Source organism: Lynx rufus, unplaced genomic scaffold, assembly GCF_022079265.1.
Source record: "Lynx rufus isolate CCGP_SWC_20201006 ecotype Redwood Valley unplaced genomic scaffold, mLynRuf1.p SCAF_36, whole genome shotgun sequence".
Taxonomy (NCBI): domain Eukaryota; kingdom Metazoa; phylum Chordata; class Mammalia; order Carnivora; family Felidae; genus Lynx; species Lynx rufus.
In genome coordinates this window covers 3,943,661-3,961,355 of record NW_025814852.1, presented here as the reverse complement: position 1 = coordinate 3,961,355, position 17,695 = coordinate 3,943,661, and positions in this window count along the sequence as shown.

Genomic DNA, 17,695 nt, shown 5'->3' with positions numbered 1-17,695 from the left:
TCCTGGTCCCTCCCGGAGACCCCAGGGCCCTGGCTGTCCTCCCGATCCTTCCCAGAGACTCCAGGGCCCAGGCTGTCCTCCCCGTCCCTCCTGGAGACCCCAGGGCCCGGGCTGTCCACCCGGTCCCTCCCAGAGACCCCAGGGCCCGGGCTCTCCTCCTGGTCCTTCCCAGAGACATCAGGTGTCAACCTAGCCTCAGCCTCCACACGCCCCGGGGCAGCCTTGGGCGCTCACGAGCTCTGTGTCTCAGGGTCCGCAAGCACAGCTCCTCGCTGTCCCTGTCCCCCCAGCCGGCGGGCGACACCGCATCACCGGTGCCGGCCTGGACGTGAGGATCAGCAGCTTGGACGAGAGCATCCGCCGAGCTGGCAGGGGGAACGCCCCTTGGTCCCCTCTCCGAGACCCCTCCGGGTACAGAACTCACTTGAACAACTCCTCTGACAGGAGACCATCTCTGGACCTGCCGGGGAATCCAGCCCCGGGAGGAGGCGACGACCTGCTCTGCTCTACAGAGGAGGAGACTGAGGCAACATCATCCTCCCAGGCCAGTGCCTGGGAATCCATGCTTGCCTGGGGGCAAATACCAAGCCCGCGAGCTCCCTCCACATCTAGGATGCCGTGGCTCTGACGACACTGCCTGGTCACGTCCCCTGCACCTGGCAAGCTGCGGTGACCCCCGACTCCTTATCTGACGTCCGAGCCCCGTGTGAACTGGGCCAGATGTCCTCCCCAGGGTGTTCCCCTCCCCCCTCCCTAGTGTTTTCCTCCCCCAAGGAGCCCACCATCCCTGCCCCTCGAGCCCCCTGCTACCACCGCCCCGCTCCATGGCTCCCATCCAGAACACCCTCATCTCTAAGGCTGGCTTCAGAGGTCACCTCCTCGGGGTCCTGTCAAAGCCCAGGCTTCGGGTCAGAGCGACCCGGGCTCACACCCACAGGGGGGCCACGTCAGAGTCCTGTGACACGCAAGCTCTATGCCAGCTTCTGGGACCTCGGTGTTCTTTTTGAGATGGGGTCGGCGGCTCCCACCTCCGGTGGGTGTGTGGGGGATGAAAGCAGGGAGGTGAAGGTGTCCGAAGTGGGGAGCTTGTGGGGGGAGGGGCTCTCGGGAAGGCAGGGGGAGGAGATGGGGAAGAAGGAAAGGCGGCCTGACCTCTCCCTGCCCAGACTGGTGTCCACCTCCCCCTCCCCCTGCTCAGCCAGGCGCCCGGATGAACAGTGGAGTGGAGTGTGGGGGCCAGGTCAGCAGGGTGGGGGTCTGTCTCGTTTCCCTCTTGACCCAGGTCTCCATACCCGCTGCGTCCAGCCGCCCTGCCTGGGTGGAGTGGCCGTGGCCCCAGGCCTAAGAGGATATGAGGGTCACTGAGCGGGCGGTGGAGATGGGATACGTGCGACCCCAGGTGTCGTGGGCTCCTGCCGCGAGGTGGTCCCGTGCGCGCAGTCCCATGGTCCCGGCGCACCTGCGCAGGCTCCACCTGCCTCGACCTTTGGTGGGAGCACCTCCCCGCCCCCTAGGCTCCCGCGCCACATCCTGCCCGAAGGTGGGAGCCAGGGGCCACTCTAGCCGGACTGGCGAAGCTCCTCCTCCAAGCGCTCATGGAACAGTCGGGAACCTGAGGCCAGGAGAGGCAGGGACTGGCCAGGGACCCACCGGGTGAGCAGAGCCTAGAGGGGCTGGGGGAGGTTTCGGGCTCCTAGGCCAGGGCTTCACTTTCCCAGGGGGTTTTCGAGGGAATGAGAGCCTCTAAGATCCTGGAGGACCACTGAACCCATCCCGTGTGGGGTCCTTTCCTCTGGGCATCCCCGAGTGGGCACAGGTCCACGCAATTGCATGGAAACACAGTCCCCCGCCCCCCAGTAACTAACCACCCGCGTGGGGGTCAAAGGATGAGTGGACCCTGGAGGTGACAAGCGTTGGGGGAGAGACGAGGTGTGGGGCGGGGACATTGTCTCCAGGGAACATGCCCAGGAGGGGAGCCACGCCAGGCCGAAGGCCAGGGGATCCCCAAGATGCCCCCGTGTGTATCACAGGCACCCCCATTCTAGAGAAGCACCCCACTCAGCTCCCGTGGTTGGAGACCTTCGAATGCGCAACGTGTTCTCATGCTGTGTCCTGATATCTCGAGGCCGTGGTCTCAGGAAAGCCCACAGGGAGAGCCTTTTCCCACGTGCAGACGGTGGGTCCGGTCTCACCCCCGAAGCCTCTGGTCACGTGCCCGGAGGGACGCAAAGGTGACACCGGGAGGCCCAGGACTGGCCGGTCTAGCCTGACACGGCCCTGATCCGACTGGTGAGTCGCACGAGCCTCCCTGTGTCTGTGAGTGTGTGTGAGGCTGTGTGTGTGTGTAAGGATGGGACGTGGGGGGGAAGCCACCCAGACCAGGAACAGGCTGATGGGAGGGTCACGTCCACACCCCAGGTCAAGGGTGACTGGGAGGGACAGGGTGAGTTGTGTAGAGCTACAGGACACAGGGACACATTCTGGTGTCCGTCCCCGAGCCCGGCCGGAAGCTGGGGTCCAGGTGCCCTAGGGGTCGGCACACACCAGGGTCTGGGCTGAGCAGGAGGCCATGACCTCAAGGAGACTCCACTCTGCCCTCTCCTGTGGTCCCTGCCAGGCGCGCCCCTTCCTCATCCTTCCACGGCCACGTGTGCCCACGAGCCTCACGGGATAGCAGGCACGGGATGTGTCTACAGGTGGCTCCCTGATGGCGCCCCTACAAGTAGATGCCACAAGTTCCCCACTGTGCAGATGGGGAGACCGGGGGGCCCCGGGAGGCACAATGCAGGGTCTCAGCACTGGTCAGGAGGAAAACCCAGGTCTGAACCCAGCTCTGTGGCCCCAAAGCCGCGGCCCCGGCTGCACCAGGCCTCGTGGGGATGTGTCTGGGCTGTGTTGGTGTCACTGTAGGGACAGGGCATGGGGTGGAGGGGAGCCCTTTGCAGCCTGGGAGGGGCTCTTGTGGGAGGAGGAAGCCTGGTAAGGGGGCCACAGGATGTGACCTCACCTCTCTGGTCACAGGGCCCAATTGAACTCACAACCCGGGTCACCAGGCACCCACGTTCTGGAGACAGTGCCCGACTGGGCTCATTCGTTGGGACACCTTTGCCTGACGAACATGTTCTCCTGTTGTGTGCCCGTGTCCCGCGGCTGCCGGCTCAGGGGAGCCCGCGGCCGTGACGCTTCCTGACCCTGGAGACAGTGGGTCAGGTCGTGCACAGGACGCCTCAGGTCTCTAGCTCGCAGGGAACCAAAGGTAACACACGGAAACCCAGAGACATCCAGTCCAGCCCGACACCGCTCTGATCTGACTTGTGCGGCCCCATGTCCCCCCCCGTGTGTGTGTGTGTCTGTGTGTGTATGTCTGTGTGGAAGGAGGGGTTGTGTGTGGAGGGCCCACCCGAGCAGGTGCAGGCTCATGAAGGGGTCAGATGCCTGGTGGGCGGGTCAGGCTCTCACCCCCGTCAAGGCTGGAGGGCAGGGACAGGGTGTGCTGGTGTGGCCCTCTTGTCCTCAAGGTTCATCCCAAGCCCTGCTGGTGGATGTCACTGTGTCCCAGGGGCAGGTCTGTGCACACTCAGGTCTGTGTCCGATCTGGGAGCCACAGGTGGAGAGGGTGGAAGGACTCTGAGGATGACTGGGCACGGCTGTGATGTCTCCGGGCCGTCCGCGGGTCACTGTCTTTACAGAAATCAACCGATGAAATCGGGAAACGTCTGGCCGAATCCCGATACACCTGCCCTACAGAGTTGTACGTGTGCCCTGTCGGCCAAGAGGGCCACCCTGGACCGAGGGAAAGAGTGGCTGCAGGGAGGTCTTCAGAAGCAGAGCCTGGAGATGACCTGGGAACGCCTCCTTCACCGCCCCGGCCCCCCCACAGGGTCATGGTTCACGGGTCGTGGGATCAGGACCCGGAGCCCCCGGAGCCAGAGCCCGAGGGTGAGAAGGCTGGGGTGGGAGATGTGTGTTCACGGGGCCCGGGCGGTGCTGGGCCACCCATGGAGGAGCGCCCGGGGGCTGGTGTGGGGCCAGGAGCAGAGACTGAGAGCCCCGGGCTGCGGCCTGCAAGGGGGCAGAGGTCCTGGTGTGGGTTCCTGGCCGCGGCTTCTCGGGAGGCTCTGGGGTGAGTTGTGTGTCTGCAAAGCCCCTGGAGAGGCCAGCGCTGGGTGGGGGTGGGGGACCTTCCCTCCTCTCACCCTGAGGCCTCGGAGCCGCTGCAACCATCACTCTGTTTCCTTCTCAAGAGTCCGGGGCAGGAGCGGAAGCCGGTGCGGCTCCAGAGCCCGACCCAAGGGCATCGGGGGCCTCGGCGTCTCTGCGGGCAGGGGTGGAGTCTGGGGCGACTCCTGCAGGGGCCGGAGAGCCAGCAGGTGACCTGGGACCTGTGCGGGGACAGCGGGCACCTGAGCAGAGTCAGCTGGGCCCTGCTTCTGCTCCCGACACCGTTCCTGCCACCGCCCTTGTTCCCCTATGGATTCCGGCCACAATCAAGGGCCCAAAGGCCTTCGAGGGCTGTTTATTGTATTTCTAATTGTTGCTCCAGTCCCAGTCCCCGGCCCCTCCACCAGAATGACGGTTCCTCTTCTCCCTTATCCTTTCTCTCCTTTACTTTTTAGCTGGTACATTATTGGTTCATGGTATGTTTAAAATCCACATTAATCTTCAATAAAAATTTATTTATTTTACGTTGTGCAATTCCTGAGCACTGGGTACGCTCACGACGCTGTGAACCAGGCCACAGAATATTGTTGCAGAATATCTCGGTCCCCAAGGGTCACCGTGTACCCGGAGCCCTCACTCCACGTTCGTGCCCCCGCCAGCCCCTGGGAACCCCCAGTCTGCTTTCTCTCCGTGTTCCGTTACCTACTCTGGAGGTTTCCTTCAAGTGGAATCTCTCCAGAGATACCTTTGGGTCCGCACCGACTTTTCAGACGAGACAGATTCATTTTTGTACTTTGTGGTCATTTGAAATAGACTTTTTCTCCTTTGATATTGAAATCACAATGGATTAAAGATTAGGTGGGAAAAAGAGGCCCCTTCGGTGACAATGGTCTCGGGGTGGAGACCCCTGTTTGTGCCGTGACACCACAGCCTGACACCAGAGAGGACACGGCTGGTCCTCCCATGGCCCAAACAGAAACCGGGAGATGCAGAAGGCCGGACGGTCACACCACAGTGGGGCGAGCATCCCTCACGACCCAGGGCCAGAACGGTTCACAGGCCTCTGGGCCAAATAATGCTCCAAATCACTGCGTTCCCCGGGATGGAGGCCTGACCCGTCCCAGTCCAAGAGGAGGAGACCCCCACGGGAGCAGGCGTCAGAGATGTGGGGCGTCCCGGGGAGGGACTAGGGCAAGTGAAACCCAAGGGACGCAGCGCTGGTCACCTTCAGACGGGCAGGTTTCTGGTCTGGGGACCAGCAGCCCAGGTGACAACGTGAGGAAGCAGAGGCCCCAGCCGATCCCCAGCGAGAAGTGTGACGGGCACCCCTCTCTGGGACAACAGAGCCCAGAACCCACCCACGGCCGCAGGCGCGGACCCTCCCCCAGCAGGGCTCGTCCCAGGACCAGCGGAGAAACTCTGGTGCAGCGTGTGGGGTGAGGCGGGTGCCGGGTGTGTGCTCTTCCCGAACCAGCTTTCCCCGGGGCTGGGTGCTGGCCACTCAAGTCTCTTCCTCTGCATCCTGTGTCCCCACATCAGAATTTCCAAAGCGCCCAGGCCCTGGAACATGGGCCGCCTCTGAGTTTTCACTCCCAGCTTCCTCAAGGGATCAACCGTGTCCATAAATCTCTCCTTTTTCAGGACACAAGCCATCAAGTGGAGTTTCTGGGTCAAATTTTATATCATTTGTCAGGTACAAGCCTCGGCTTTCAGCCTCCACGGTCTCCTGGTCCACTGAGAGCCTTGCTTGGGAAAACGGGGGTGCAGAGTCCCCGGGACCATGATCTCCAGGAGGGATCGGGCAGGCGAGCTCTGAGTGGAGTGACCAGGGTACCTGGGGTGGCCGGCCCAGCAAGGACCGTCCTGACCCCGGCCCCATACCGCCCCACGACGGTGGCGGTTGACGAGGAAGGAACGGACACTCGTATGGGTAGTTCCACAGCTGGTGCTGGAGCTGCTCTGGCTCGAACGGGGGCTCTAATCCCGGAACTGGCCCCAGGGCTGAAGCTGGAGCTGGCCCCATCTCTGCAGCTGGGGCAAGAGGCGGTGCTGGACGTGGCTCCAGCTCTAGGGAAGGTGCTAGAGCCGCAGGCACCTCCAGAGAGGACCCAGACCTGCTTCTGCAGCCGGATACAGCTCTGGAGCTGAAGCTAGAGCTTCTGCTGTAGACTCTGGCTCTGGCTCCCGAGTGGGTGCTGAAGCGGCTTCAGCTTTGGCCCTGGAAGTGCAGCTGGCCGTGCAGCCAGTGCGAGCGACAGAGCTGGTGCCAGAGTCCCGGGGGGTCCAATCCTGGAACCGCTGCGGGAGCTGTCCATGGTGCTGGAGCTGCTGTGGTTCGGAGCTGGCTCTCGTCGCGGCTGCCATGCTGGACCCGGTGCCGGGGGCCCTGCTTGCATCGCCGGTCCTGGATCTGGCCCTCCGGCTGGTGGGGAGACCGGCGGGGGAGCTGGTCGGAGCCCCGGCGTGGGCTCCACCTGCGGAACCGGTGTCCGGGCGGACGCCGACACCAGAGCCGGCGCTGGAGTCGACACGGGCCGTGATGGAGCCGGTGCCAGAGCGGGACGTGGCTGGGATGTCGGCGCCGGAGCTGGTTCTTTGTCCGGAGGTGGCGTCGGCTCTGCGTCTACCACTGGTGCCCAAGGCAGCTTTCGCTCTGGAGCTGGCGCAGCAGCTGGCACTTGCGGGGGCTTCTGCTCCGGATCCGGTATGAGAACTGCTGCTGTCGCAGGCTCTGGCCCTGAACTCGGCCCTGACTCTAGTTCTGGAGCCGATGCTGGAGCCGATGCTGGAGCTGGCTCTTCCTTGCAACCTGGCACCGGCGCTACATGGGGCTCGAGCAGCTTCTCACTCTAACGTGGGCACTGGAACAACCACCGGGGCTGACACCGCAGTTGGCGAGAGAGCGGCCGCCGTCTCTGGAGGCAGCGCTACAGCCGGCATCGAGCCAGGGCTGGCTGGTGGGAGAACACCGACCCTGACCTTGGACCTGGCACCAGAGCTAAAGCTGGAGCGGCCTCGATCTCGGCAGTTGAATCAGTGCCGGACCTGGAGTTGACTCGAGCTGGCAAGTGGCTTGACCTCGGGCTCTGGAGCCGGTTCTGGCTCTGGTTCTGAGCTGGTGACGGAACCTGCTGTGGCAGTGGCTCAGACGCAGAGGCCGGGGCTCAGACTGACTCTGGGTCTGGAGCTTTGGCGGGAGCTGGCTGGCTCTGCAGGTCTCTCAAGCTCTTGAGCCGGTGCCGGAGCTGACTCTAGGGCGGGGTCTGGCGCTGAGGCCACTTCCGGTGCTGACGCTGGCTCTGGAGACGGTTCCAGCCCTAGAGATGCCCGTAGCTCTAGTCGTGCTGCCGGAAGCGATGAGGACCAGGTCTAGTTCACTCCTGCCTTGTCCGTTGCTCTGGAAAGTACGTCGGTCCGACCCACACTCCAGAGCTGGCTGGTGCCGGACCTGGCAAGTCGGTTGACGACAGAGCTGCCTCTGTCTCTGCAGCCGGTGATACCGCGGGTGCCTGTGCTGGTTCCAGCCCTTCCGCTGGTCCTGGAGCCGGTGCTGGAGCTGGCTGTGGTTCCGGGGCTCTCACGTGAGCTGATGTCAGAACAACACCCCAGGGCGTCTTCCTCACCTGTAGACCGTCTGCGTGAGTATCAAATACCTCTCTTTTCTTCCCTTCCTTGTCTTCTTATCGTGTAACATAAGATGCATTAATAATGGGTAAATTCACATCATAGGATGTAAGTCACGGGATATCAAAGACAAGCGTGGACGTCCCCTGAGAGCTCAGCATCCTCCTCGGGGAGAGGATTTGTATGGTTTGCGGTGTCCGTGGGACAGCTGTGCTACGTTAGGAGGGAGGATGACTTTCTCACTCTCTTTATTTGGAGCTCAACCTGGAGAACCTCAACTACCACAGCGCTAAACTGCCTTCCCGTTCCCACTTTAAGAGTCTCTGTCACTTGCGGGCCTTAGAGACCGAGCGCCACGTAGCGTGCAAAGTGCGTCCCAGGTCCAGGCCTCGTGCTGCGTACTGGGCTCTGCGGGCACCTCCTGGGAATGCCGAGAAGTGCGAGGCTGATGCTTTCCTGGCTGAGGACACAGGTGACCCCCCAAGCCCTCTTACCTGGAAGAGGCCACATTGTGGGCTCAAGCTGTCGCTCCTGAGACCGGCCAGAAACACACCGTCAGCACGCAGACTCCCGGAAGAGAAAAGCAGGCCTCCCGACGCGAGGCCTCAGAAAACAAGCCAGAAACGGTCTTTTCGGAACGTGGACTTCCACAAAGGAAGTCAGTACAGAAGATGCTGTCTTCCCTCTGACATGCGTCTCGGGTGAGCAGGGGTTTTTGCCTCCTGGTCATTACCCGTTAGGACACATGCTTGACATGCTCTGTTTCCCATTCAATGTCTCCTTTAATGCTAAAAGTTCTCACTCTACAGTCGGGACAGAGAAGAGGAAATCATGGCATACGCATGCGAGAGGCAACCACCACCTGGAAGATTATCATTCCTATTTTGATTTCTAGTTGTCCCTTGTGGGGCGTGTCCTCTGAACGGGCCCAGCCCCAGGCACACAGCGGCCCGAACGAGGCTAAACAGGACCAAAGAGCTCCCATCCGGATCTGATGAGCTTCCAGAGAAGTTCTATGTGTTTGTGTGAGGGAGAAAGACAGAAGAAGAGGGAAAGCGACACGACTTCGTGGTTTTCAAGCTGCTGTAAAATCCGATCGCCACTAAGTACAGAAAACCCTTGACAGAATCCAACACCATTTCGTGATACGAACGCTCAAAGCAGGAACAGAAGGGAACTTCCTGAGCGCTCCTACAGCCACCTGCGAACAAGCCACAGCTCCCGTCACCCGGAAAGGAGGAAAGACTGGAAGCCTTGTCCCTGAGTTCAGGAGCAAGACGGACGAGGCCCAGGCCCCCGGCAGCAGCCCACGCTGTCCTAGAGGTCTCGGCCGAGTCGACGAGGAAACAAGGGGGGTAACAGACATCTAGGTCGGAGGGAATGAAGGAAAGCCATCTCTACTTGCAAACAACATGACTGGGTATACAGGAAATCGTACAGAATACACAGAAAAGCTTCCGGAAGTAATAAAATAGTTCAGCAAGGCTGCAGGATACAAGCACGGTACCAAGAAAGAAATTGTACGAGACAGTAAACTGGTGCAGCCAATGCGGAAAGCAGCATGGAAGCTCCTCAAGACATCGAAAATAGAAACACCATGTAACCCGGCAATTCCACTTTCGGGTATTTATAGGAAGAAAACGAAACACTCACGCCAAAAGATATCTTACCCCCGCCCCCCAGCATTACGTACAGAGTCGAGACGTGGAAGGAACCCAAGCGTCGACGATGGATGGACGGAAAAAGAGGATGTGGGAGTGTGTGCACACAGACACGTACATATCATAGAATACTAGTCAGTCATAAACAAGGAGGAAACCCATTTGTGACAACACAGACGAGGATATTATGCTAAGTGAAATAAGTCCGACAGAGAAAAACAAATATCATATCTCCTTTGTAAGTGGGATCTTAAAAACAGAGCTCAAAGAACTCACAGATCGAGTGATCACACCGCTGGTTGCCAGAGGCAGGGGCTAAGGGATGAGCGAACCGGGGAAGGTGGTCGAAAGGTACAATCTGCCGGTGATAAAAGAAATAAGTCTAGGGACGTGATGTGCAGCGTGGTCACTATAGTTACTACTGCATTGCACGTGTGGAAACTGCAAAGGGGTAAATCTGAAAAGTCTTTGTAACAAGAAAAAATGTGCAACTATGTGTGCAGATGGACGTTGACAGGACCTGCTGTGGGATCACTCGGCCATACACACAGCTACCCAATCATCGAGGTATATACGGAACTGACTGAACGCCACGTGTCAGTTAAACAAAATCAGGGGCGCCCGGGGGCCCAGTCGGTTAAGCGGCCGACTTGAGCTCAGCTCATGATCTCACAGTTCGTGGGTTCAAGCCCCGCATCGGGCTCTGCGCTGATGGCTCAGAGCTGGAGCTGCTTCGGATTCCCTGTCTCCCTCTCTCTCTGCCCCTCCCCCACTTGCACTCCGTCTTTCTCTCTCTCTCTCAAAAAGAAACACTGCAAGTAGGTGAACCGAAAGACAGCATCACGAAGGCTAGAAGGCACCCTACTGAATGGGACAATGAATCGGCTAAGGACATATATCCTAAGAGACTTGCATGTGGAATGCATATTAAATCTTACAACTCAATAGGAAGAAACTGCGCATCCAATTTAAAAATGGGAAATGCAGGGGCGCCTGGGTGGCTCGGTCGGTTGAGCGTCCGAGTTCGGCTCAGGTCATGATCTCACAGCTCGTGAGTTCGAGCCCCGCGTCGGGCTCTGTGCTGACCGCTCGGAGCCTGGAGCCTGCTTCTGCTTCTGTGTCTCCCTCTCTCTCTGCCCCTAACCCACTCACAATCTGTCTCTGTCTCTCTCAATAATAAATAAACATTAAAAAATATTTTAAAAAAACGGGAAATGCAGCTGAGGAGACATTTCTCGACAAACGATAAACAAGTGACCAACAATGTTCCACATCGTTCTTTAGGATGGAAATCCAATCAAGGCCACAATGAGATACAAGTTCACATCCACCAGGACGGCTGTCATTAAAAAGATAGATATTCAGAAGTGTTGGCAAGGATCCGTAGAAGGATCCCCCTCAGAGGCCCCTGCCGCCACCGCCCCTCCCATGGCCCCCACCCAGGACGTCCTCATCTCCAGGGTTGGAGCCTCCTCAGGCTCCCGTGCGAGCTCAGGCTTTGGGTCGGATTGTCTGGGGGGCAAACCCACAATAGGGCCATGTCCCAGCCCTGTGACCCACAAGCTCACGTGGTGGGTGTCAGAGCCTCATTTTCTTCGTTGAAAATGGGGTCTGTGACTCCCATCTCAGGAAGGTGAGCAGGAGGCACGGGGGTCACCTGGCTGGGGGAGCCCCAACCCAGGACAAGACCTGTGACAGTCAGGGCAGGGCTCCATGTGGGTGAAGACTGAGTCCCTCGTTCCCGTTCACGGCTGGACTTGGTCACTCAGAGCTGAGTGCCCTTGATCCCGGGGCCGCAGTTCATGTATAAGAAGGGGTGAAGTCAGTGAGCACCCCGGGTTGTCCCTAGCAACTCTAACCACCCCCAACACTCAGACATCCCCACGATGTGCCCCCTCCTTCCTGGGCTCCCTCCCACCTCTCTGACCCGGCCAAGGCCGCAGCCAGGGACAGGCTGCCCCTTGTGTCCCGGGTTCTGGCAGGAAGACCGTGGGAGGAGGTGGAGAGAGGAGGGGGAGGGGGAGGGGACAGGCCGATCCGCTCCTTGCCCATACTTGGTGTCCACCGTCTCCTCCAGGCCCCCTGCCCCGGCCGTGCACCCAGCTGGACCCTGGGGGGGAGCATGGGGTCTGTGACAGCTGGGACGGTATAGGTACATTCGGCGACCCTCGTGTACCCGCGTGTCCAACCCACCCGGCCCTCAAGTCTGCAGCCCACTGGCTGGGGTGAGGCTGATCCGAGGGCTCACAGGATTTGGGGTTACAGGGCAGCGGTCTGGAGGCAGGGTGCACACGGAATCAGAGGCACGGAACCCCCCCTGGAGGGCACACAGCCGTGCCAGGCCGAGGACACGAGACCCAGCTGCCCTTTGCTAGGGAGGCCTGTGTGCCTGGCACATCTCCTCTCCATCCACCCAGGAGGAGAGCCTGGGCCCTGTCCACGCTGACGTCACTCCACGCCCAACCTCAGGGCCAGGTGGGAGACTGAGGCCAGGGACCGGCCCAGGATACGTGAGGTGGGCAGAGTCCAAGCAGTGGGGGTCTCCGTCCTAGGCCAAACTCAGTCCCTCCCTGGGGTTCGCCCTGGGAATGAGACCCCTGAGATCCCGTCGGATCCCTAACATCCCCATACGAGGTGGGGCTGTTATATCTGGATGTCCCCAGACCGTACAGGCAAGCAGACGCACACACACACAGACACACACACACACACACACACAGACACACACGCACACAGACACACACGCACACTGACCACCCGGCAGCGGCTCAAGGGGAGTCCACCCTGGAGGGGGGAGGTGACACCAGGGCAAGAAGAAGGGGCCTGGAGGCAGCTCTGCCACGGGGCAGGGGCGCCCAATGTGCTGGCAGCATGACCAGGGCTCATACGTGGGGTGGGGAGACGTGCCAGCCTGATGGCCAGCGGGGTCTCCAGGGTACCCAGGGGGCTGCCTGGGCTGGGCACTTTCCCGGGGCACCCGGAGAAGTCGGGGTTTGGGGTCTTGTGTCCGCCACCCTCCTGGAGCTAGAAGGAGACACCCCCCTAGTGGGAGGGGGCTACGGGACAGGCTTCAGCTTACTCCTGTGTAAATTGGGCTGCATAGACGTGGTGTCCCAAGGGTCCCACAGGCTTGTCTGCTGGCCCTGGACCTCCACCCCTGCCCCAAGATGCTCCTAGTCCTGGGAAAATGCTTTCTCCTCCCTCAAGGTCCTTCTGAGCGGAGGGCAGTCTGGGGGATTGGAGGACCGAGGACCTGGGTGGGCAGCACGTGGCCGAGCAGCGGACCCTGGTGTGGGGACCGAGGTCAAGACCCTCCTTGTCGGAGCCCCGGGGCCTCATTAGGAAGGGCTTCCAGAGGTAGTGCCCTGGCTAGGGTGAGGAAGCCTTCGGAATGAACGGGGCACCGGGACGGGAGAGGTGGAACGGGGGACAAGGGAGGCTTCTGAAGTCCTCACACCGCCCCTGGAGCCCGCAGGTCCTGCCCCTGTGCCCCCCTAGGGCCAGGGAGGGCTGCTGCCTTGACTACATCCAAACAAAGGTGTGGGTTTTGTTTTCTGGTTTCCCTGCCTGGGGCTGTCATGCCGGTGCTGACCACCAGGGGGCAGGCTGTGTCCACTGTGCTCAGTGAAGCCTCTGGAGCGGGAAGGGACGCTCAGGGGTCAAGCTGGGCGTCCACTGCCCCCAACCCACATGTACCTCTTACTATTAGTCTGCATGTGCACAGCGTGAGCTGCTCAGAGGCAGGTAGGGACTCTGAGATCCTCTCTGAACACATACAGCTCCTGTGCCTCTCACCCTGAGCAGGGCCTGTGTTGGGCCCGGGGGCCAGAGTCAAAGGTCCCGTGAGGTCCCAGCCCTCCAGGAGCTCACAGCCCAGAGGGGGAGGTGGGTCAAGGCACAAGAGCAAATCCGTGTGAAAGGAAAGACCAACACTGTCGGGAAATGAAGCAGGGTGAAGGAGGGCGGCCAGGGGCCCCTGGTTGGGGTCTCACACGCCTCCAGGGTGGCCCTGATGCTGGGACCCAGAAGGACAAGAGGAGCCAGTCCCGCACACGTCTGCAAGCAGTGTGCTGTGGGGACGAGCAAAGCTGCAGAGACTCGGAGGCACAGAGGGTTTGTCCGGAGAGGAGCTGAGAGGAGCCAGTGTGGCCGGAGAGAGCTCGGGAGGGAGGAGGGCGGGCCCGGGCCCCAGCCTGGAGGATGGACTGTTGTCTGTGCTGGGGGACACATTCACCTTACTTGGACCACCTCACACTTTCTGTACCAGTCTCCCGGCTCGGCTCGGCTGGGAGCCTCAGCCCCACGGTCACCCAGGAGGCCAGGGCTGCAGCCTCAGCTGAGGCTCGACTGGGGCAGGGTCCGCCTCCAAGACCGCGACCGGGCACGTGCTCTTGGCAGGATTCGGCTGGCACTGGGGGGGTCTCAGGACTTCTGTGTCTCAGCCCGGAGCCTCTGCAGGTTCTTGGCACTGGGCCTCCTGGGGCAGCTCATGTTATCTGCTCTTGCTTCGTCAGAGAGAGACGCACACACAGACACACACACTGACACAGAGCCAGAGAATGGACCCGGGAGAAAAGGAACCCGGAGACACCACAGGCTTTCATGAACCAGCTTGGAAGCGACACCCATCGTTATATTCTCTCCCTCAGAACCGGTCACACGGGCCTTCCACCGGTTAGGGGAGGGGATGTCACGAGGATACAAGAGGCTGTGTTAGTAAAAGAGGGCACATGTCGGGGATAGAGACCCTTGTGCGTGCTGTGACACCACAGCCTGACGCCAGAGAGGACCCGGCTGGTCCTCCCGTGGCCCAAACAGAAACCGGGAAATGCAGAAGGCCGGACGGTCACACCACACAGGGGAGAGCAACCCTCACGACCCAGGGCCAGAACGGTTCACAGGCCTCTGGGCCAAATTTTACACCAAAGCCAGTTCTTTCCCCGGCATGGAGATCAGACCCGACCCAGTCCAAGGGAGGTGGCCCCCACGGGATCAGGCGTCAGAGATGCGGGGTGTCCTGGGGAGGGACTCGGGCAAGTGAGACCCGAGGGAGGCAGCGGTGGTCTCTTCAGACAGGCAGGTTTCTGGTCTGGGGACCGGCCGCCCAGGTGACAAGGTGAGGAAGCAGAGGTCCCCAGAGACAGCTGTGACGGGCTCCCGTCTCCGGGAGAGAGTCCTCAGGCAGAGAGGAGGGACCGGGGGCTCCTGGGGGACGCTGCCAGCCTGCTGGGAACCGGCCCCTCCGCTTCAGGTGCACCCAGGTGGCAGAGGGACCTGAACGGGACAGCGGTGCGTGGCCGGCCTCGTTTTCCCCATCCAAGGCCAACGTCCTCTGCAGCCCTTGCCACTGCGCCCCTCGTCTCAAAGCAAAGTGGTCTCTTCACTCAGGTTCCCTGGTGCCCGTTCAGGACAAGGATGCCTCCCGGGAAGAAAGAGGAGAACCGGCGGGACTCACCCAGCCCGGGAGCCCTGGCAGACAAGCCGGCACTCGGCCTGTGGGCCACGGCCCTCTCCTGCCCCCACCGGCACCGTCTGCCCTCTGCCCCCTGACCCCCACCTCCCAGGAGACGAATCCAGCCCGAGGACCGCCTCGGGGCCGGCCTGGGAAGAGCTGGGTGGAAGGACAGGTGAGGGAAGACACAAGGGGTGTTCTCGACTCCCAAATCTGACGACCAAACTCTGGAAGGCGAGAGGAAGATGGGAGGAAATGTAGGGTGTGCATTTGCACGTCTTCCTGAGAGGAGAGGTGGGTGGGTGACCCAGGGACTCGGGCAGAGACCTGACGCCTTCAAGGGAGCCGGGAGAAGGATCTGAGAGAACCAGAGCAAACCCAAAAAAGCACAGGGGTGGCGGGAGGAGCCGGAGACATACGTGTGTGGGTCCTCCAGGGCCCCCACCCTTCGCTCTATGTGTCTGTGTGTGTGTGTGTGTGTGTGTGTACGTGAGTGTGTGTGTGCGTGTGTGTGTGTGATGGTTAAAAACCTTGGTGAATATGGCTTACGTGTCTTCTTAGGGTGAGGAGGGCCATGGGGACGGCGCTCCCCCTTGCTGGCTGCGGGTGAGAGGCCGCACCACCTCCTGGGTGGGTCCGGGGCTCGCTTTTGGGATCCGGGTGCGTGCACACAGCGGGGAGCAGACAGGGTGCTGAGGGCAGGCATGGACGCATCCACAAAGGAGCAAGGACAGAAGCGGTTTCTGTCAATGACAGCACCTTACGCATATCAATTCACCTGGGTATTCGAGAGAAGGTGAACGTCCACTACATTGCGGGAAGGTTCTGGGGACTTGGACTTAGAGCAATGAGCCAACCTAGTTCCTGCTCGCATGGAGCTGACTGGAGCAGGGAGGGGTTCACTGAGCAATTCTGGTGACAGCCGTGTGGTCTCGCTGGGATCAGCGGGCTCGTCCAGCAGCTTAGGACCAAGCCAAGTGAGGCCCGCGGTGGAGGGCCTATGCCCCAGCGACCCCGGAGAACCAAGCCTCGGTTCCCTTGGCCTGTCCTTACATTTCCCATCTGTCAAATGGGTGTGTAGGGAAACACGCCCCTCGATTTGTCCGTGAACGTGGTCTCGACAATTCCGGGCAGATGAGGAAGAACTTCCTGGTGGTTGGTCTCCCCGCTGGTAACTCCAGGAGAGGGGTTGCCATCACCAAGGGGATGGGGCGGCACCCCCGGGGGAATGGCTAGGGATCCTTTTCTGGTTAGCGGCCAAGCTGGACCGGGAGCCCTGGCCTCCAAACTCCGTCCTCAACCCCCCTACCACCCAGATCCTCCCGCTTGATCCCTTGCTGTGACCTCTGGGCATCTCCAGAAAGGCACGTGCACACACACACAATCACACACACACACACACACACACACACACACACACACACACATTCTGACTGTCCAACTGGAGATCAGAGGGGAGTCCACACTGGGAGGGGGTGGGTAATACGGGGGCCTGGGTCTGCTCCGGGTCCAGGTACAGCCACCCCTCCTGCCTGGGTCCCAGGCCCGGGGGAAGGTGGAGGTGAACTCGTTCACACCCTGTGCCCTCCGGACATGCACTCCAGGGGCCCCATTACATTTGGGCTCAGGTCCCAGAGCCTGGTCTGGGCTTACGTTGTGGGCGGTCCCCACTGTAGCTCCCAGCCTTCCCGACGGGGACGGGGTGGATAGGGACCCCCGAGCAACTCAGGGGCTCTCATTCCCAGGGGGAACCCCATGGGGGGGTAGAGGCTGGCCTAGGACTGGAGACCAGCCCTGCTCCTTGGACCCTGCACACCTCACTTGTCCTGGGCCAGTCCCTGCCATTCCTCAGGGTCCCTCTGTCCCTGAGGGTCGGACGGGGAAGTGCATCAGTGTGGCCACGGCCCAGGCTCGCCCCCAGGGGTAGGTGGAGGGGAGGTGCCCCAGGTACACAGGCCTCCCTCCACAGGGCCGGATGGGTCGTGCGGAGGCCAGGTGTGGCCAGGGACCCGCACTCAGCACCTGTAGATGATCCAGACGGACCGGTGATGTGCATGAATCCAACCATTCCCCACCTGGCTGGTCACCCACGTTCCCACCTCCGCCAACTGCTCTGGGAACCAAACCTCTCCTGAGCCTCAGAACCACACCCGCCCCTGCCAGGCAGACCTCAGGGTGCGAGGCCAGGTGGGTTGGACATCTGTGGACACGACGGCCAGTGACTACACCCACCCCACCCAGCTGGCCTGGACCGCAGACTCCACCCCAGGGTCCAGGTGCGTGGACCCTGGGGCATGGCTGGGCCAGGGCTCCTGGAGGCAGCAGTGGAGGCCGACTCAGGGCAGGTAGAAGTCGGTCCTCCCCTTGCCCTTCTCCTTTCCTCCTTCCGCCTTGTCTTCCTGGCAGGTCGTTGGACGCGGGTCCAGCCTGTGCCTGGCTGCAGCCCTGTGAGCAGTCAGAGGGTGGCAAGCTGCCCGGGGAGGCCGGGGGCCACCTCCAGGATGACCAAGTGTCAGGGGGCTACCGAAACTGGGCATCCCCCGGGCACTCAGTGATTTCAGCCCTTTGTATACATGAGCCGTGACCCCGGGACCGGGTATCAACCCATTCCTCACCCCAAGAGGCACGTATCCTCCCCAGCCGAGGCCCCGTCGGTGGCCGGCCCTCCCTCCAGCCCCAACAGGTCCAGCTGCTCCACAGGCTCTACATCTTTCCCGGCTGGAGCCCGAGCAGCCATCAGGGGCCTGGATCCGGGCCCTGGAGCCCCTCAGGGAGGGCAGGTGAGACCGGGCAGGAG